The sequence below is a fragment of the Centruroides sculpturatus genome, unplaced genomic scaffold, assembly GCF_000671375.1.
Source record: "Centruroides sculpturatus isolate CEXI.00-Female unplaced genomic scaffold, Cexi_2.0 scaffold17, whole genome shotgun sequence".
NCBI classification, from domain to species: Eukaryota; Metazoa; Arthropoda; class Arachnida; order Scorpiones; family Buthidae; genus Centruroides; species Centruroides sculpturatus.
Window position 1 is genome coordinate 104,934 of NW_019384462.1, and position 21,720 is coordinate 126,653.

The 21,720-nt window shown below is 39.2% G+C and overlaps 1 protein-coding gene across 5 annotated transcripts in view; it reads right to left on the reverse strand.

Moving 5' to 3' along the window:
• LOC111620879 (discoidin domain-containing receptor 2-like) overlaps positions 1-21,720 on the reverse strand; it is a 129,958-nt gene that overhangs the window by 53,428 nt on the left and 54,810 nt on the right. For 2 of the 5 annotated variants that reach the window (XM_023362881.1, XM_023362882.1), the window contains exon 3: positions 20,521-20,568. The gene's annotated coding sequence lies outside the window, so the exon portion shown is untranslated. Of the gene's footprint in view, positions 1-2; positions 118-5,376; positions 5,534-19,301; positions 19,833-20,520; positions 20,569-21,720 lie in introns of those variants that run through there. The other 3 variants (XM_023362886.1, XM_023362884.1, XM_023362883.1) reach the window with 3 other exon arrangements.

The following is a 21,720-nucleotide window of genomic DNA, read 5'->3' on the forward strand; positions in this document are numbered from 1 at the left end:
ACCTTCAATTGGCAGAAGAGGCCAACACTGTTGCTCGCACTATCCTATGGATTACAGTAGAGTACCCCGACAGCGAAGAACCAAGCCAGGCTTTCCATGCTGTGTCCTACAGCCAACTGCCGCTAAGCCTGCTCAAGCAATCGACCTGTCTGGGTTGCTGCAGTGGCGACCTCTCTCGAGCGGCATCCTCTCCTTACCTGCGCAGTTATTCCAGCTTTGCAAGCTCGGTCTCGCACCACACCTCTTTCTTTCGTCCTTACCTCTTCGACGTGTACATCGACGGAGGACCAACATTTATCTCCTTCCAACCGCCATCTTTGAATTTACGGTAACGAATTATCGTTCCGTTACATCTTTTCCTCTTTAAAAGTTGCAAAAAAATTCCAGAGGTGCCCGTCTCTAATAGAGCCCTTCTAATCGAAAACCCCTACCAATTCCTTAAAGTCTGGCTGCAAAAAACGCCCTAATCCGCAATTGATTTTCACTTAAACCTAATAAAATTAATGTAGATTAACTCGGTACGTGTTTATGCAGCGAAATGAGGGACGAATTTGGTTTAAAGAAGGAATCGTAAGTGTTACGAGCCTGTAATAAGTTGATGGCGAGTCGGTGGCATCAAACGGATCGGCTCCTGTGATTTCTATTTGTAGCCTAACCACAGATCAGGCTAATCGGAAAGCCAGGCCAACAACACTTGGCATGGCGCTCACGTATTTGTCAGAATCCCGCCGCATTCAGAGCAGATTTTTGTAACAGGTGTAGCTTGGATGGTAAACGTAAATGCTGGAATGGAAAGGAAATGGAATGGTTTGATCTTGGTCCGGTCAAATGGACGGTGAAAGGTTTGGTTTTGAAATCAGCTACATCTGCTAAAATATGTCTATTTAATTATCTGTTACCAAAAACAGTAGCGGAATAGTAACTCCTTAAGATGGAGAGTAAGCGACTTCTTTCGCATTCTCCTCACTAATAACGTGTCCTTTCATCCTGCTCCTTCCTCTTCTCTCTTGTTACGAATTTTGATCGAATTTCTTACTGCCACTTTTATTAATAAATTCAACTATCCGCAATTTTTCAATAAACTTTATAGGCATAACACGCTTAAAAGGATGTTCGAATCAATTCTTCTCGCACAATCGTTATCAACCTGTTTGTCTTTATTATTTAACAAGTGTAATCAAATTAACAAAGTAATTAACACTTTCTTATTAGAAAAACGAACTCTTCCCTACGCTATTTTTACGTTAGGCAATACGCTAATTAATTAATTTTATATATTTTTAGTTAGCGAATTTATAAAACACACGAGGAACCTTTACAAGAACGATGATAATTGCAAGTTTTCTTTATACTTAATTTATAGAGAACCTTAAGAAATGCCAATTGGAATATTTTTCGAGGCTAACAAAGTGGATGTAAGGCCTCTCCAAACCTGTAGGAATCCTCCCAATGTAGAAACATTAATCATTGTCCTTTAGAACAGCTACTAACATGGAAGTGATACTCGAAAGTATATCCCTCTCAGTTAAATTTGTGCCGAGCTCTGCGGGAACGGAAGATAGTGGAGCATCTTCTACCCACAGTATGAGATCTAAATCTGATGGGATGAATCGAACTGTTTGCATCCCAGGGGGTTGCCCGTCAACATGGGAGACAAATCGCAATCAAACAGTCCGTTAAAAACAGTAGGAGATTGAAAGATTATCGAAATACAATTACTCGGAGCTGCACTTGTGCAACTTCAGTGTAATCCATAGCAAAGCTGATTTCTGTCACTACAAACGTAGAAATCGAGGACGCGTATTTATGTAAGGAGGGATTATTTTTAGAAGGTTTGGAGGATAGCGTGTTCGTTTCATGATGTTTAATTAACAACGGCTCGGATCAATAGCAGTGACTGGCACGCCGGTCCGACAAGTCGTGACGACGTCTACTCGCAATTGTTTATTGAGCAAATTCTCACTAATAGACTTAACTATCACTAAATGAAAGGCAGAAATTACTTTATTCCATCACTCCTTATTCCAATTTTAACAGTGGTAGGTGGGGCGCCATTTACAGTGTTTTGGGAGAAAATATTTTCTTATAAAAGATCAGTCTAACTGAATTTTAAGCCAAATTTCCTACTGGTTTTTCCTTAATACATCGGGCATTTATAATTTAGCACACATTTGCATATCCTTTTATTCAATAGGATTAACATAAATGGTAATAATGTGAAGAATGTTTTGACAAATCCATCAGTAGAAAGAGCCAAGTCGAGTGCGTTCAATTTTTAAATTCGATTGTTTCAGTTTTCGGCAAATGCATTAGCTCCAAGATTGCAGAAGCCACAAGAGAGATAAACACGCTTAATCTGTTTAAAAGGTTTCTTTAAATATAATCCCACTTCCGCTTTTATCAATAAAATGTTTCGATAGAGCATATTTGTATATCTGCCTTTCTATTTACGGGCCAGTTAATAAGATTCAAAGTCGAAAAGGAGGAGGGGAAAAAATATATTATATGATAAATTAGATGGAATATACGCATTTAAAATAAGAAAACCAAGAAGTTTATTTAAAAATATTTCAAGCTAAATGAAAAGAACTACTTAAAACGAAGCTGGCAACATTGGATTGTTCTTTAGAGAAAAGCTAAGTAAATCCCCGGTGAAATTCCTTGTTTTATTACTTCCGACTATTAGTGTGTGTCGAGGGAACAAATTAACTCTCTTTACTCAACATTCTGCTTTTGGCAAATCCAGAAAATCCCTCTTGACTAGTTCGACAAAAGAAGTCGAATAGATTGTTCGTTAAACCCTTGCCCGTTTTGTAAACTTAGAAAATAAGTGGAAGATCCTTTTTCCACTGCAATTACATCCTCCCGTCCGATCAAATCGGGGTCATTTCTCTGACGAAACGCTCCATTATATTGAAATACGGCCGAAATGCGAAATATTCGCCTCCAAATGTCTTCCCCATACTTACTTAAAAGCCGTCTCTACCTTTTGGAAATCTTTGCAAACTTGGTGCATCGAGTAATGGCAATCTTCCATTTGCTTTTTCCATCGGCCAATTCCACGGAGTAATCTGGCTTCTAGCAGCCGAGAAACTCCGTCACCCGTGACCCTAGACCGTGTAGAAAAAGGGGGCAGACATTACAAGAGCCCACTTCAGAAGCGGCAGCCAGTTCCGCGCCATTTCTGCTAGGGGTGGAGTTGTTAACGTAGACGGGCCACAGTTTTCTGATGAGATCAATTCTATAACCTCACCTTCCACTTTCAGCCATTTAATGAGTTTCGGACCCATCGCCCTGCCCATTATCTGCGCCAGCTCTCTACTTGGTCCAATAAAAAAGAATAAGACACTTTCTTTTAATATTTAAAATTAAAAAAAGGCGCAGTATCGGTTACATTTTTCTCTATATTTGTTTCGATAAGTTTATCTCTTTATATAAAATACAATGCCGGCTGTTAAAGCAGATAAGATAAATAGTTGTAAAAAATACTATCTGACACCTAACTTATTGTATTGTACAACCGGATATTTTTAGCGACGATAAAAATGTCAAATATCGGCTTAGAAGCATTTCATTTAAATATTGCATCATCAAATTGCAATTTTCTTTTAATCTACTGAATTTATCACGTCGGTAGAATTAATTAGAAGAGTGTATAATTTATTCTTAGCTTTAAAACGCACGTGTTTTTAATGGAGCCACTTTTGCTCGTCTGTAAAGACTAGGACTTTTCGCTTATTAAGAATCCGCAAGAATTCCAATATTAACTGCACCCTTTTTTCTGTGGCGCCTGATATAAGTCTCTTGTATGTGTGTATAACGGTTTTCAACAAATATTGGCTTGTTCCACTCCGCTTCTTACGCACACACGCCATTATCTATCTCGGGCATGGTGTAGTTTTTACAGTTCCATAATTACCGAGCTTCTTGTCCCGTATTACCTTCCCAGTCAACATAATTTCAAGCGTATTGTCCCCACGAGTGCATAATTACCATCACTTGATTTCAACAACATTATTTCTCCTGGACCGAGAATTACAGCATTCCTACCAAGTTTCAGCTCGGTAGAATTAACAACATTAATTCCACAATTCAGAGCGGAGAAATATTTCGTCCAAGAAGAGAGAGAGGGTCATTAGATCGGCAGTGGTTTCTGTACCAGCGAACAACATGGCAGTAAAAGCTTCATGAATACTAAACAGTTCCCTCTCCTTGCCTACATTTTATTCAACTGACAGAATACAAGAGATTTTTACCCTCTATTTCATGACATAATAGAGAAAGTCATTACAACGGATTGCATTCGATTCCTAAAAGGGATGCACCGAGGGTCACCGACCCACTGACCTTCCTCATTCTTTAACCATCTGCCTACTCGACTATACTATTTATAGGCATGTTTATCCTGAGAATATTTAAGAAAACCAAGAAAGAAAAAAAAAATAACTAAATATTGTGCTAACAGCTTCCGCTCTTTGCACGTTGCTAGCAGATGGTAAATTCGAAGAGCTAATTTTTCACCCCCGGATCTTCCAGTTATAACGTTCTGCAAGATAAATCCAAGAAAGTAATTTTTTACAGGTTTAATATAAAAAATTGTCAAGGTCTACATCATTTCCAGATGACAGCTATATGAGTATTTGGTGGTATATATTCCGTTGGTGCTACTGTTTGGAAAGAGTGTAACCGGCGGTGCGTAACGGCTCCTCGGGCACCTATAAACACTATAACTGGTCTGCAAAGGGGATTGACCCGATAAAAACGGGAGGGTTGAATGTTATAGATAGGAATGCCAGATATTGCGTCAACAGGTACGAAGTTGTAAATAGTGAAGTGGCAACAAGAGATATGAGCCGGGAATGATTGACGAGATTGTAAAAAAAAGCATTATCACAATACATTAATGATTAAAAATACATTACTTAAATTTCTCCGGGGTGGACCCATAAAACTGGTTTAGAAATAGGGCAGAAAAGAAGAAAAAAAAAACGAATTTGGAATTATAAATGAGTAAGTTGTCATGCTCTGTCTACCTTTCTGTACCTCACTCTCTCTGTAATAAAAGGCAGTTGGATCCGAAACTCTACTTATAATTATTTTTCTTCCTTCTCGAATCGATTCGGTTGGAAAAAAAAAGTATAAAAGATCGATTGGCTACCGTGCTAAAAATTAAATGCCGTTATTACTTTCGGCCTGTCGATGCTCTCCCCTTTTTTCGATTTCACAAGAATCGATAGTTGCAACAATTGACGCTTTCGACGACTTCAAATTGATCAATGTTCGCCATGCACGAAATTAAGAAAACAAACAGAAATTCAACAAAGTCACCGGGCAAAAAAAGACATACAATCAGTAAAATAACACCATTAAACTTACTTGGTATTGAACGTGTATTATAATAAAAGACGTATGACATCTTTTTCATCGACTGGTATCGATTGCTGATTGCGGTTTCGGAGATAACAGCGATTGCTAAATGTATAAAGAGAGTAAAATTGCTTATAGATTTGGAGTGTTGAGAAAATGGGTCACTTCACAAATCCGTCCCGAGCGATGGTGGAAAATTATAGCTATCTGTGGAAACAAAACACCACTCCGCTGACTCGTAACACAATTTAATTCCCGTTTAAAAAGGTCGAACTCGAATTAATGGCCTTACGGGGTTAAAAAATGGCGGCACAAACTGTAGTCCATTTGCATTTTAACAGGGAAGCATAAAAGATCTAACAAATCTTATCCCGGGAATAAAAAATCCTATTCGATGATGTATTGTGAAGCTTCATGCTGGCCAGAAGAGTGAAGAAAGCCTGGACAGCGAGTACGTGACCACAACGATAACCGAGTCAAAGTTTGACGGAAAAAGAAGAGAGGAAAAAAAAAGAAGGTAGGCTTTGTGAGATCGACCGGACCAAACCACGACTGGAAGTAGCGATGTGTAGTGATGTAGAAGTGAGATGTTGTAGAAGGTACGGAGTAACACGCACCATCTGGGTGAAATGGCTTCACATCTTCCTGGATAGACCCGTACATTTCAAACTAGAAATTTAGTTGGCTACAAGGATGACAGGACAAACACTCTTCTAAACGTGAGCCGTGTGACAGAAAACCTTTAAAATTACAAGTATCTGACTGCGAAAATAATCTTGAGCTTGACGTTTGCAACAGTTTAAAACTTTTATTTTCTTTGATTTCTTACGTGTTATTGCTGCAAAGAATTTTTCTCTTCATCCAATAAATTTATTTACTTCACATTTTAATATCAAATTTCGCCAGTTTTAATTTTCTAAACAAATCGCCACTATTGTTTACATTAATAAATACGATTTCTACTTTTACCAGTGTATTTTAATCAAAATTTCCAGTAAATTAAAGTAGCTTATTACGATTAAAAATATTATTTTAATCTGATTACAAAATCATTTTTATTAATTTAAAGTATTAACGAAAGTTACCGCGTGGAGTTAGAAGACGAAGCTGTTGAAAATGAGACAGGCAAGGTTAAATTTTATTGTTTTTTGTCGTCAAATACCTCGGCGTAGAGGACAGGCGTGGTCATTAAATGTTCCAGAATAATAAAAAAAATCAATAGATGGTCACTGATTAACCTGGATGCTCGATCGAATACAATCGTAATGATAAATAAAATGGGGCCTTGTCTTCAACGATAAAGATATACTCCATATTTAATTTACTTGACAGAATGCTTTGACAATATATAAAAAAAAATCGGAAAAAGCAAGAAAGCATTTTCACAGAAAATCTCGACTTTCACACTTACCGTTAAAAACCTCCACTTTCTAATGTTCTTATCAGTAGCAAAGTATAAAGTTAATCCCTCCTGGATTAGTAAGGTTAATCCTCTTTTCTATTGAACAATAACATAGTGTACATAAGTGTAAAGGAAAATTGCCACCTCATTATATGTATGTAGAAATACAGGCTAATGAAAGAAAAGAAGCTTGCAACTAAGCTAAGATTAATATCAACTTTTAATCTCATTAACATACTTTTTGTAAAAAGTGTCAGGATTTTTTTCCTCCCCTTTCTTCTGGGAATAACGAAGGTTACGTGTTAATAAATTTGTTTATAAAGAAGCTTTTAATGCTAAGCAAATATATTAAATAGTGTAATATAGAGCGGATTAGCGGGTCTACATCAGTTGATTTATAACAGTACCACGGTGCGCCCCTTCTAGATCTTTACAGCAGGTCCCGTATATTTTAATTATTATAATTGTATACTCGGGAATACTTATCCATTATATAAAATGCAGTTTCAATAGAGAATAAGGCTGTCGTATTTCTGATAGGTGATATGTGTGTGTGGCTCTTGTGACGAGTTTAGACAGCCCTGCCCTGTGATAGAAGAACGTATAGGGATATTCTGACTGAATGGTGATAACGTAGTGTTTAACACGTTATTATATTTGCTTACAAGAGATAAAAGTGTGGACTTTGAACAATCGTGTCATTAGACAGGGGTCTAGTTCAAGATATGAGGGTTTTATTCTTTCTTCCTGTTATTTGTCGTATCTTTTTCTGTTGTAAATTAACTGATTAGATTGTAGGATAATCTTTTTATCTCTTGTGTTCTAAATTTTTAGCATATTTTAAAATAATAAATAGCTTCAACAGTAAATAAGTTGGAAATTTAGATGATACGTTTTCTTTTTTGAAAGTAAGTAGTAAGTACTCTGTAAGAGGTGAGTTATAAATGATTTGCACTAAAGATTTATAAAACAAAGAAGGGAGAGACGATAAAAGTTTCGATTGTACGCAGCTCGAAGGATTTTAATTTAACGTAAGAAACAGACAGGATAAAGTTTAAGCGAAATCTTTACGTTGTTAGAAGATGGATTCATCCTAAGGAATGACAAAAGATCAATATTCCGTATAAAGATCTGTAGAAGATGACTTTTTAACTTGGGTTGAATTGACTAAAGAGTCTTTAGATCTCCTGTGATGTACACCTACAAGAAATGAAGTTTGAGAAAGAACTGCATTTTTCTTTTCTTTCTTCTTGCTGTGGGGACACCAATAACTTTGGTTCACCCTACATTCCTGCCAATTGACCATCTGGTCATGTCAGGGATGTTGACAGGCAGAAGATCTGAAGCCAGCACTTCCTTCCCTCAGGGTATGATGGGCTTCTCGGCTCTTGCTTGCACATCACGAGACGTCAATCACATGATTTAATTCTGCACCTGTCGATTAACCGACTACACCGTTGACTGAATAAGAAAATACCGGGCCAAAACAGTCTTTATCTCCATAAACATGCCTGCCCAAGAATTCTTTAATCTTGGCTCAGAATTTTTATGAGTTCTTTCGGCTATCCATAGGATGATCCGCATCAGAAGTGTTGTGATCGATGGCAAATTTCCATGGGTCTGTATGATTCATCAGCAACAGGTGTCCTCCATTTCCCAAGCACTACTTCAATGTCAACAGAAATTCCAATTACATAACTTGAAAAATTTCACTGCATTTACACAACTCGTTTCTCTCGGGACTCGCCATCAGATGACGCCTTCCACCAATGGTAGAGCCGCTCGTACCGGGTTCAATCACCTCCCCTCACATCCCCCAGGGTATGAGCCTGTGAAACGAGCCAAATGAAATCTCAGCAAATATTGTTTGTCTGTGGGGGACAAGGGGATACAGTAAACAGCACAGGCGCCCGGCCGAGAGAAGAGGGGATGTTGGGAAGATCTCCCTCAGGCCAAACGGGTCCCCGTGTTTGTACGGCAAGACGTCCTCTCGCGGAGACTGCCGTAAACATTTTATTGACCCACTGTCCATTACACCGCATATCCCTCCTTCTGTCCCGCTACAGCTGATAAAGAGGGTTGGACGAAACGGAAATGTAAGCTGTGTTATTTTGTTCCCCCTTCTGAGCCCACCCTAGCAGTAGCTGTAATAAAACATTTTTATGTGAGCCCAGCAACGAAACACAGTCACTGATAACGAGTGAACTGTGAGTCTTTGCACTAAGTATCAACATGTCGGGAGAGAGCTCCATAAGTCGACATGAATCGACTCCCCTCTTTTCTACGGAAATCCGATAGGGACATATTCCATTAGAACGGCTGCTAGGTCATAACAGTGTCATCATCTTTCCGTGCGTGTTTTACAGCGATCTGCGCTCCAATATACATGTGCACACTCTGGTAATCAGTTTTTCTTTCGCTACATTATTGCATTGCAGAAAAGCCGACACTTTTATTAAACGACTCGCTTTTTCCCCACTCTCCTCCTTTCGTTTTCTTCGTCCCTACAATAAGAAAATTAACCGATTAACTTGATCTCCGGATAAAACAGTTTGACCAATTCAATGGGTGGAACGGGCAGGATGCAACTTTTTCTAAGCTGCACAACTGTTAAAGTGGCACAGTAACTAGCGTGATAGGAACGAATGTTGAGTTAAATATTCGCGAGTAATTGGAAAAGTCTGCGGAACGGAGAACAATATCTTGTTCTCCGGCACACAATAGAAAACCAATACAGACCGGGCGAATCGATTGCTTCAATTAATCATCGAGAGGAAAAACTAAAAATCTGCCATCTATTACATTTAAACAGCAATCAATCATGTCCAAGTTATCCACAGACACAACCATCGATGTTTACATTGTTTATTGATGTTTTGTTTTCCGTTTAAGGGAGAATGCGAGAGGACGGATAAACGGAATGAGGAGTAGCATCCCGAAGACCTTAAAGAAACAGATTCGAGGAGTTATCCAAATTACGTAAAGTTAACTGTGATGAGAAGTTAAAAAGTTCGGCAGATGTTCATACTTCGCGCCTTCCATAGATATAAATTCGCTTTGACGACTCTCTCCCGACTTCTATAAGTCAGTGTCTCGGAAGCAATCGAAAAGACAATTCTGTATCTAGCAGTCTTCGGCGGAGAAATGCAGACGATTCCGTATCAATCTCCGAATCTCGTCCAAGTAATGCTCAACTGCACAGAAGGGGGTGGCTGAAGAATCAATGAGACTAGGACACGTGACAGTAATAGCCTCGACCACTACTGAGAATCTGTACTTTAGCCGTCTGAGCCACGTGTTCTCACTGTATTCCAGAAGGTTTCTTTAAACCTTGTAATTACACCGAAGGTGAAACGAAGGTCAGACTTCCAATTAGATAGGTCTCGGTAAGATTTTCTCCCTAATTATACACTTTTAATACTTAGGGGTGTATTTAATACATCATTAATTGTCGTGCTGTTGACGTCCTCTTCAACATTGTCCCTCTAATAAACTACAGTAATTTAAATGCAGTCAATTCCGGTCTTTCGATAGTTCTCTTAATCGACAGAGCATCCAAGTGGTCTATTAAAATGTAAAGAAAAAAACACTTAACAGAATTTTAAATGAATATAAAAGAAATTAAGTTCATCGCGACTAATAAAGGGTGTAAAATTATCCAAAAGCGGAGGAAGCTTACTTCATATAGTTCCTTTGGGAGTAGAGTAGTAGCCTGAAAAGACAAAACGTCCGGTTGATCTGCAGCCGTCGTCACTTCAGATGACAGATAAAGTCAACTGTCAAACGATGTGTCCCTGGAGGGGGTTGGTTTGGGTTACCAAGATGACAGTCGCGGGCCACATGTCCTCTCTCGTCACGCAGGAGATAGAGATCTCCCCTATTAGCACACCCACTAATAACTTAGTCTCCTTCTTTTATCCGCCCGCTGTACAATACGGGTATGCGTGGTATTTTTTGCTAATTAAATCGGGCAATTATTAGATTGCTGCCGTGTTTAACTTTGCTCCACTCTCTCCAACAGAAACCAAATGTTCGACGTTCGGATCCAGGTAGAATTTTGCCCAAGAAGAGGGTAATTTCATTGTTGTCACGCATTCATCTTCGTTGATACACATAATAATCGAGCTAATTGCATTTGTGATCTGTTAGTGATTGCGCACTTCTCGCATAGCTGCACAGAACATCGTGTCGACTTAATTACTGCAGTCAGCAAGTAATTGTACTGATCGCGTTAAGGTTCTATATTATAGTTTATTAACGCCAGCATGGCGAAAAGAGCAAACTTTGTAGCATATTCATCCGTATAAACTGCGAGTTTAGACGGAGGAGAAAGTTTTTAATCTGTAATTTTAGCCGTCTTCAATTTAGACGAGTTAGTAAATAACGCTTCCTCCGTAAAAATGGCAGGCATAAAATAGTTTTTTTCAAAAGAAGAATAGCGATCGGGACTTTTTAGCTCGTTACAGGAGCGAGTTTGTAAATTGCAAACCATTCCAAGCGAGACGTAGGAATATCGGTCCAGATAGCGAGAGTTTCTCTTTAGAACAAGAACAGAGTTCTTGGCTGGGCAGAGTTATTTCAAACACATTGCTGGCTGAAATGTATACTGGCAACGATAAAATTTCCATAAACCCGTCCCGCTTACTATCGCCGGCGCCCCACGGTTTACATTAAAAGATGCTCAGTCGGCTTTGACTGCAACATAAGGCAGTAAATATTGCAGAAATGAATAGCGCCGGACAATCCCTCCTGTTTGTTTCCACGGTAATAAATATGCGCGTTTACGTACCCTGGCTTCCATGTAAACCTATTACGTTTCACCCTCCAACCTTTCAATTACTCGACCCTTGACATATTTTTGTCGATTTCTGTTGGTCCAATCGATTTATCTGTAATCGGTATCTGAAGATTGTTAGCAGAATGCGTTCGCAGGAGCCATAGTTGGCACCGATCACACTTAAATGCGGCCATAAACACGCTGCTAAGGAGTGCAGTTTAGAGCGGTCTTGCAGGAAACCATATTGGAAAGATGGCCGCCGCCGTTGCAGAGTGGTGTAACACGACGCCTTCGTGTCTGCGTAATAAATGTCGATGTTATGTCAAGAACAATTAAGTCGGCCGACTACATAAGAGAAAACCAAGAGGATACAAATTGCTGCCACGGAAATAATATAAGAGAAGCTGGAATTTTTCTTTCTTCGCCTCGATCTGTTTTGCAATTCTTATTTTTCATATTTTCAATTGACTTTCGTCTTTGCACAGCTTGTTGACAGAGAAAATGAGACTATAATTTCAATTTGCAACAACGGGTACGCTCGAATTCCGGCGCGGATACACAAAGGTGTATAGCATAACGTATGAATATGTATGGCCGAGGTGCACAAACAACATTAGACGGGAGAGAAAGACGTCCACCCCAGAGACCGCAGTTGTTTAGTAGAGATAGAATTAAGTCCCAACTCATTAAATCCATCCCGCCTAGCCGAGAGGGAAAGTGTTTTATTTGCTTACGATGGGCGAGGGGGGGTCGAATGCGCGAAAATTTGTTGTTCTATTCAGAAAAAACTCGGATGTAGAAAATAGTATTCCAGTACATTTGCTTCGTCTTCTTGGCTTGTTTATCTACAGTACTGAATAGGTTTCTCTTCATAATGGCCGACACATATTTTGGGTTTGTGTCATATTCCCGCAGGAAAAGCCAGGGGAAAGTATTGACGCTACCCGGCAAACATGTCGAGATAATGGAATAAATAGTTCGCACCCTCCTCTTGTTTGTATTTCCAACTAGTCGGCTTTATACTGAGGAATGTAAACTGCATCTTCAAACTGTTGTTAGTGGACCCACCGAACACATATAACGATTCAATTGGAGCGGAGAATGGAAGACGATTCTCGTGGGAATTTATTTACAAAACTGATGTTGAGAAAACAATCCGGGAATATTGAAAAATTTTTTTTTCTTGTTTGATTTCTCCTCCGATGATGTATAGCAGAGATATCCGTAAATCCCCATTTCGTACAAACATACTACTCGGAGTTCAATTCTTTCTTTCCAGGGTCATCAAAATAGTAATAAGCTTTATCACAAATTTTAATTTAAAAAGTAAACTTTTATACGCCATTTTTTACACCAATAACAATTTTAAATAGGCAATAAGTTATTTTGTAGACTTTTCTAAATGAAAAAGTAGCTTACATTCCATTAGTTATTCTATAAAAATATATACCCTGTGTTGTCTTTGTTCTACATTATTAAAATATTCCACTTTTATTCGTTGTTTCTAATCTTCGTATTTATAATTAAAGGAGGAAAAAGTAGGATAATTTTCGAATTGATTTCTATGTTAAATGCATGAAGAGGAAACGATTAGTCTGACTGTAATTTGTCTGCAGCCGTTATAAGCCTTTAGACAAAAGTATTACAATGTCGAAAAGACCAAGAGCTTGCAACAAAAGATCTTCCAAAATTGATTTCACAGCATTCGACACTAACCAACTATTCTATCGACGGAAGCCACTCTGTATTGAGGGAAAATTAAGCCTCTTCCTATTGAGTCCGTTCTAAACCTTTCGTGTAGACCATAATAAGTCTTATCTTCAACCTGCACACACACGTCACCGACAAAATACACCGAGAGTCCGGTGAATGCCATCAACAAACACCAACCGACAACTCCAAACCTATCGTAAATATGTCGCGCAGTACAGAATTTCAGACATAAATATAAGAAAACAATAACAGTGTTCGTCTCCTCCGGGACTTACAAATTATTCCTTCTAAGACAAGTTAAGATGAAAGAATGGAGAAATCTGGAGTGTGGCCACTCGAAAACTCAAAGATCGACTATAAATGTCAGCTAGGAAGATTTCTAAAAGCGTCTAAACCTTAGATAATGGTCGATAGTCATACGTCATCACTTATACATCTGCCGGTCGATGTTATAGATGGTATTTCGCTCTTCTCATTGCTCCGGGCGGCCCATGATACAATACTCTTCATTTGTCAACAGCTTCTATCATTTTCTAGCAGAAAATAAATTTTGTTTGGCCGACGAAAGAGCAAAATTAATTTGGCTTCGACGGCAAATTATGTAACGGGTCGTAAGATAAAGATAAGAAGATTTTCCGTAATTGGGAGCCCAGCCAAACAAATCCTATTATTAGTTTACTTGTGTGTCTTAATTACGGATGTTTTCCATTTCTTGCCCGTAATCGTACCATTCTTCTGCAAAACACGGCGATTTTCCAAATATTCAAACCAAAATCGACAGCTTTAATTTGCATAATATCCACATTATTGCATACAACTAGGTGGAGTAAGCTGGTTAAAGAGTGTTTGGTATCTTTCCAATCGACTCCATTAACCGTATTTTGTAATTATTTACCGGAAGATAGAATGCTGTAACTGTCACTTTAATTTCCGTCTGTTGGCATTAAATTATCTTCTAAGCAACCGACTACTTATCAGTGTTTGTCCGTACAATTATCACCGACTCAGTAATTAATATCATTGTATTAATCGCCGAAACTATTCCGTACCCTTTCGTACTGTTCTGGTGTTTCTTTCCATGACCAAGTATCCACGTAACACTGAAAAAAAGCGTATGATACGTCATTTTACAGGGAATATCGAATTGAGTGCTTGGATGGCTTCCGACTTAGTGTGTGTGCAGCACTAATCCAATTCATTGCAATTCAGTCAGGAGAGTAGAATGATTTCTGTGCAGCGTTGTCTTTACGCTTCGTTCTCACGTCTTCCGCCACAGGGTATGAAAGTCTAAGTCGAGTGTCGAGGGAGCTCGCCATTTCCTTGCCAAATCTATTTCAATTTGCCACCGAGACGCTGTTCCGACGACACTAAGGTAATTACAGTGATAAATAAAATTCCAACCGTGTGTCGTTGCTAACCACTTACAATAGATACCAATTCGGCAGGGAATCCGAGTCCCCTAAGACGAGAACTACACGTGGCCCAGTCACCCCGACACGCGAAAAAAACACTTAGATCAGAAAGATTAAAGCTGCAGATGTAATCTAGTAGTAGTTTTGAGAAAATGCGAGGTGAGCACTTCGCATAGGTAACTGTATCCCGGCATGCACGTCGACATGTAATGAGACAATGGAAGCTCGGTTAATTGGACCTTTCTCAGCTAATTAGTTTTGTCAGAGTCAGGTCTTGCGGTTCTCACCGCTACATGGCGACTGGCAGAGGCCAGTATCAGGTGCTGGATGGGATATTAACGACCCGAGTGTCGAGGTGTCCGGTATTCGATACCGGCCAAGAGTTTACCAATTCCGTAGTCGGCACCGAATTCGATACTGCGCGTCAAATATTTAAATATACCGATCCGCTGATGTTTATTTATTAATTCGGCCGGATGCGCCCGTCGAAACCCGTTTCAGACGTAATTAAAACCAATCTGACCGAAAGTAACAAAGAAAAAAACCCGGTGGCCGATCGGGGGGTAGGAAAAAAGAGCGAGAGAATGTAAGTTGACAATGACGAGACAGGACGCCCCTATTGTGACGTCGGAGAACGAAAAATGCAGACAATTATTTGAAAGCAAGGACAGATATTTGAGAGGCAGAAGAATGAAGTGAGAAAGAGTCCGTCTAAGTCGGGCGAACGAATCATTTGTCGTGTTGTCGTCGTCTACGTCTCTGAACTCGCGGCTTCTCGACTCCTGATTAAATTTTCCCTGGAAAGACCAAATTCCACGCGCATCGTATCCTAGCAACGGCGCGGACAGAGTTCCAGGTAGGGACCTCTTCACTAGGTTTGTGACGTCCCGTGACTCTTCCTGAAAGAACTGATCGAGACGGCACCACTCGAGTTCGACGGAGCGAAGACCCCTCGATTGCTACGCGTGACCATGATAAAATTGGTAAAGTCGGCCCTTGTGGAACCGACATTAATGCCGGATGTAAATTGAAATGAGGAAATTTTAAAACCTTATTTGCAATGTTTGCTCTGGGAGGGGAGGAGAAAAGTGTATTTTTCTCTGGTCAGCTCTCTGTATCATCCGCAGATCCGAAGGCAAACATCCTGGCGGGAAGTGACGCCGGCATCACGTGACGGAAGTGTGAACACAGATTACATCCGCCAATAAAACAGTTTGTCTATTTTACATAGGATAAAGCTGACGAGTGTGAACAAACATTGCTGACGTCATTTCTGGCCCGGAAATTACTTGTAAAGTTATCTGAAAGGTTTAAGCTTAAGTGAGATTCTCTCCAAGTAATTGGCAACGGAGAGTTGTAAGTTTGTAAATTGCTCTTGCCGATAAATCTGGGAGTGCGGACCTTCGAACAAAATGACCCTCTGCCCCGTCTAAAATTTTCGTGCTCCGTTAAGCCGAGATTATTTAAGAAAAGGCCATAAATAACAGAAAGAAATGAAGAATTCTGCCATCGTTTTAAAGTCGGTTTAATTTTCAACAAACGTATCGAATTGAAAGGAGAGAGCAAAAAAGACAACATTGGTCTGTCAAGAAATTTAAAATATGAAGTCTTGGAGATGTGCAGTCAAGACGGGAATGAATGGCTTCTGTGGCGTCGTTGTCTCATTTGTCAACAAATGCGTGACACTCTTTACACACAACGTGTTTCCAGAGATGCACTCCAACTCCTCTAGGCCCCCACCTCCGTAGTTAAGTGAGAATAACAGAAAAACGTGATAATTAGTTTAGCTAGAAGTACGCTCGAGCATATTTTAAGTGAAAACTTACAGCGAATATCGAGCTAAAATGCATAAATAAGTAAGGAAGAAGAAGAAGAAGATTAGAAGTGGCAAGTGTACGAAGAGGAGAAAAGTCAGGATTGTTCTGCGGTCTTATACATTGCACAGCTTTTATACCTTTGTTGGCTGGCACATCCATTGGGGCAAGTTTAACGACCTCTTGTGGGAGTCGTTGTCCAGCACCATCTGCAGACAACGGTCACTGACTAAGCCAAAATGGCTGCTTACTTTGTCGATGATGAAATTTCGTGTTTTCTGAAGAATTTAGTGGCAAAACTTTTCCGTAATAAAAATGCTAGTGGTCGACTAATTTCTCCTGTGCAGACCAAGGCCGATCTTCCTCATCTTCGATTGTCACTTCGCATCATTCAATCGTCAACTAGTAAACATCATCATTGGCCAATTTGCCAATTTGTGTCTTCGTAAATAAGCTATCCATTCGGCAACTAGTTAGGAACAATTGCTATTTTTAGGTTCACGCGCGCCTGAATCTATATTTAGTTTGAAATTTGAGAATTGGTGTGTGAAAGATCAATATTCTATGCTCAAAGATTACTTTTTCCTTTTTAAAATACGAAAAGAATATAAACATTTTCTCTAATTTATCTTGAAAACCGAGAGATAAAATATTTCGTATTTTAAGAAAGAAAATAACATTTTTGTAATGCATAACGGTTGCTGTTACATTTATCACCATCCAAGGCCGCTAGCGTTTTATGCCAACAGACAAACACAAGAAAAAAAAGACGGAAACCTTTTGAATTTTCCCATCTCTTGTAGCCAAAGATAGCGTTAGAATGGGTGGGACATAGGCCACGTGGCAGACCATCGATTTAAGCAGAAACAGATAGCGGAGAGATAGAACAGTTTTGGAATTTCTGAGACGGCCAAGCCGACCATAATGATTCTGATGTGCCAAGTGACCACATGTCCACTGTTACGCGAATTAAAAAACGTTAATGCCTACAAGCGAGTTTTTGAAAATACAAGAAAATCAGCAAAAAGAAATACATTCTTTGTGGAATCCATTTAATGTTTATAATTGTGTAGTTTAAGATTAGAGTTTTAGAATTTTCCTTAATATAAAATGTGTACTTTAGGATAAAATATTATTAATGTAAACGGGGAAGAATGCGTTTAAAAACGATGCGGTTTGCTACTATAATAATCACAAGTAGCTAGCGAAAGGAAAGGCATTATCGCTTGTAATGGCCAGAATCTGGTTTGTGTCACGTGACAAAGACAATAGCCCCCGACAGTTGGGCTCATAGGCATTGATCGTTCGGGAAAATGATAAAGCACGTGACAGGAAAAAGTTAAAGAAATAGAGAAATTTTTGGTCAAGTCAGCGCTAATAGAAAAAGAGGACGATGAAAACGAAATACTTCATAGAAATTTCATTAGTTGCTCGTCCTTTATTTGTCGGCGAGTTAATTATTCTTCTGTTGCTTCAAACTCTGCATTCATTCGACATTTTTTTTCTTTTGCTTCGATTTTACCGAAAATTGAAATAGATAAGAAGAAGTATAGAGCGTTGTGCATCTTGCTTTTGTCCCGAAGCCGTGTTTTAAGTTGTTTCCGGAACAATAGACATTTAATACTCAAGCTCGGGGCATAGCAGGTGTTCTTGTCTCGTATCTATTGCTAGCATTCGGGGTGAGGATGCCCAAGGCCTTTGCTGCCTGCCTGACAGCCAAAGACTGCCTCTCTTAAGTACTGCACCTTGCTGATTACACATTGTAACCGATGTAGCGGCTAACGTCACATGTAAATAAAGAAATCTAGTTTGATCAAAATTCCCTTTCATTCTTTTCGAGTCGAATTAGCCCCGAGACACAGTTGATTGCCACCCGACTCTATCAACTTGCATTGAATCATAAAATTGACTTATTCCTTTTCTACATCTTCTCGTCGTCCTTAATGCTCCTGATGGGGGAGTTGTTTTTTGTGGCTTTGGTCCTGCTCACTTTACATGTTAAAGAGATGCTTTTATCGACACATTTCTTCAAATCCGAAGAAAGTACAAGAAACGTAAAGGGGGTACTCGTGAGAATTACTAATGGAATGCTAATGAAGTAAACGAATCGTCTTTGGAGTGGGGCAATCATCATGCGGTGTTCTAACAGTGCATCCGGGAATGTTTATTGTACTAGGGGAATATAACGCTTCGCTCCACTTCTACCTTGACCCCGGACTTTGCAGAATAAGGGGTCTGTCATTCACATTCGAGACGACGACATTAAGTCTGCTACGACTTAATTAATGTCGAAAGCTGTGACGACTTACCTAATGGAGGAGACTCCTGCACCGTTTGATGTTAGAAATAAAGCCGGGAGGCCTTTCCTAGTCACGTGACACAACGTCTGAGAACGGTTTTTCTAGTCGCATAATTCGAGCAGATGTTTTCGCTTAATATAATACAAGGAACGTTGTAAAATCTCCATTAAACAAAGCTCGAAAGCATGCATAACTTTTAAATAAAATTTGATAAATTATATATTAGATATTAAAGTTAAACACGATTAGAAATTCAGAATTTCACACGATAAGAATTATCTAATAAGTAGCCGAAATTACTTATAGATCGATTGCCGAGATAATTATGAAGGTTTTTATTAGATTGATGCTAATGATCAGTTTAATTAGCTGGAACACTGATCTGTCTGCTGTAATTTAGTAGGGGCCATTTTTACTCATTTCAAATGTGTTTTTTCCAGATAATGCAAATTTTATATTTTACAATTTGTTTACAACTAATCTCTCCACTCCCCAAAATCAAACCGTTATTCTTACCTTTACTCGTCTGTCGATGCAAAGCCCTCAATCTTCGGCTACCGAAAATATTCTTTATCCCAAACAGGGCGATTTTACAATAGCAGTTTCTTCAATAATAACGATAAAAGATTTATAGTCGAGTGAAAGTGAAATATTGTGTTGGAAAAAGTTATAAATACGTCCTGGTCACGTGGTCATTCCCTGTAGATTAAAAAAAACGAAACGCGTGGTCTGTGATCTTTCGCTTTCACATCTGCATGTTACATCCAAACGGAGGACCTACTAAAGATTAGCCATCGCTCCCCTTTTCTCTGTCGTCTCCCTTCTCTTCTTTGAAGCAGCAGATTGGTCTAAAGCCTCATAAGCTCTCGACAGCTGCCTTTTTCTATCTGCTCTCCACGCCAATACTCTCAGCCTCTACCGAATAACTCGGCGCCGAAAATTTCTCAAGAGGTTCCTTTTCATCATCGCCGGAAATCCTACAGCAGCACCGTCACAAAGAACTTCTTCTTTTTTTATTTTTTATTTTCTCTTCCCCGCTGTAAACAGGAACGAAAGAGATGTTATTGGTTGTTGACCCTCTTCACTAACTCTCTCTGTGCAACTGGAAATTTTTAAATGCAATTTCTCTTATCTTTTTAACCGAGGATAATCTTTATATTAAAAAGCAATAACGTATTATTTATATAAACCCGATATGATGCATATTTTTATCCCCCCCGAGCTTCGACGTTCTCCGTAAATCATTCGCAATACTTCCACACGCAATTCGGAAGGAATTCAAACCTCATCAACCAACAAATAACATTTAATGAAGTCTTCTAATGGAGACGGCTTACATTATGTCAGAAATAGTTTTATCAGACTACATCAAAAGGTTTGCATAAGACTATAATGAAGGCCAATGTAGTAAACACCATCCTTTTCTCCCGAAGATAATCGCAGAAACGTTATCTTTTCATTGATTTCTGTTTATTCCCAGTTACGGTAACTAACTTAGAAAACAGAATGTGTTTAATGGATTCCATTACGATTGAAGAAGAGAAAAAAATTAACTTTATTGTTTAGTGTCATTAAGCAGAGTAATGGATTCAGAAAGAAAATGAGTTTCCAAAGAGTTCTATTAGAGATCGTTCGCCACTCTTACTTATCCATTTTGACAATTCCGGTGGATCATAAACAAAAAACTAACCGGAAATGGATCTAAATTACTATTTATATTGGAAGTCACACTCACCTTAGGACGTATTTGATGTCTAGTGTTCACCTGATGCGGCCCTAATACCTGCAAAGAGAAAATTCTTCAGTTGAGGAATTATGGAAAGTTGCTCCAATGAAGTTTAACAGCTCAATATTATCGATGAGGTGATTAATAATTTATAAAGTGATTACTGTACTGAATTATGGATTCGATCCGAACAAAAACCCCTTAACGAAACGGATTATGCGCATAGAAATGGGCACCCGGCTGAGTGTCATAATGGGCTCTTTAGCTGGATTAAATCGAATTATGTTACGTCTTCCTGCGGCATAAGATTTTAACCCAATAGTTCGATAAGAATTAATATTTCATTTAAAAATAAATAAATTAATTATACAGGGAGCGTGCAAAAGTGGCCGAGGTAGCGAGGGTGGACGGATGACCTGGAGCGCCATCTGTCTGTAATGACCGGAACAATCGGGGAAACACGATACTCATGACGGTTTTAATGTAGCCGGGAAATTCGACCCAGAGCCAGCCATTTTTTAAATAACTAAGTCGATCGTAATTTTCCCCGCTTTGCAATTAGCGCTGCACGTTATGGTGTTTACTACTTTTTAATACGTCTGCAGCACGTGAATGCCATTTCTATAATGAATGGTTACAACTCAACTTTTGCCATTTTTGTCAAGAAGCACAAATTAATCCGAAAAAGAAGAACTCCCGGAGTAATTGAATTAAGAAAAAGTTATATCTCCGGAAGTAGTTGCGAGACATCCAAAATTGGAACTGCACTTTCTTGCAGATGTCGGAATGGAAGATGCCTTCTTCTATCTATTCCCGGGGGAGGCAAAGCCGGCGAAAATTTTACTCTGTGAGTAATAAATAATTCCGCCACTCGATGTGCTCCTGCTGCGCTCTTGATGCCAGCACCTGTCTCGTTACGCTGACATTTACAAGCAAACCAGAGTGAATGTAGGGATTCTAGGATGAGATCCTACTTCTACCCCCTTTTCGGTGATGGGTGACAGAGAAGCTGTCACTCGCTTTTTCTTCTGTCGGATGAAACATTCTTACCTCCTTCTTCCAGAAACATAACCGGGTACACGTCCAAGACGGTTTTCGTTTTTACAAGGGGAATATTACAATATGTCATCTCGTTTAAGATGATATATTTGGCCCAATGATTGCTAATATATCCTGCTGGCAGATAGTGTTAAAGGATGCTTTTTCACT